This window comes from Alligator sinensis, unplaced genomic scaffold, assembly GCF_000455745.1.
Source record: "Alligator sinensis unplaced genomic scaffold, ASM45574v1 scaffold1140_1, whole genome shotgun sequence".
In the NCBI taxonomy this organism is placed as follows: domain Eukaryota; kingdom Metazoa; phylum Chordata; order Crocodylia; family Alligatoridae; genus Alligator; species Alligator sinensis.
In genome coordinates, this window is record NW_005842441.1 from 75,466 (window position 1) to 75,948 (window position 483).

The window sequence follows — 483 nt, forward strand, 5'->3', positions numbered from 1 at the left end:
CGCCCCCGCCCCCGCACAGTAGTCCCCACCCTCCTCCGCCACCCGGATGTGTATGGGGAAGTCACGTGGTTGTGAACGTGACGTACGGAGGGGGCTCGCGTGACGTCGGTACACCCCTCCAGTCACTACAGGGAGGGAATCACCTGCGCATGCGCCGTCCGCCTGACAGCCCCACGCCGAGTGCTGGTGCCGGGGGTCGTTACAGGGAGCAAAGAGAGGCGGGTAGATGTGCCAGGGCGGGGGAGGAGGTGGCCCCTGGCACACTGCGGCCCCTTGGGTTAGAGAGTTTTGCCCTGTTCATCTCTCTCCCTCCCTCCCCCACCCCCGCCATGTTTTCCTCGCTGTTGGTCCTCTACAGTCACTACTTGATTTCAGGGCTCGTCATAACTGTGCCACGTGTGGCAACATGCAAACTGAGGCCTCAGGGGTTAGGAAGCTTTGCCCTGCCCCCCCCCCCCCCCCTTTTTTCCCCCCCTGCGCCCG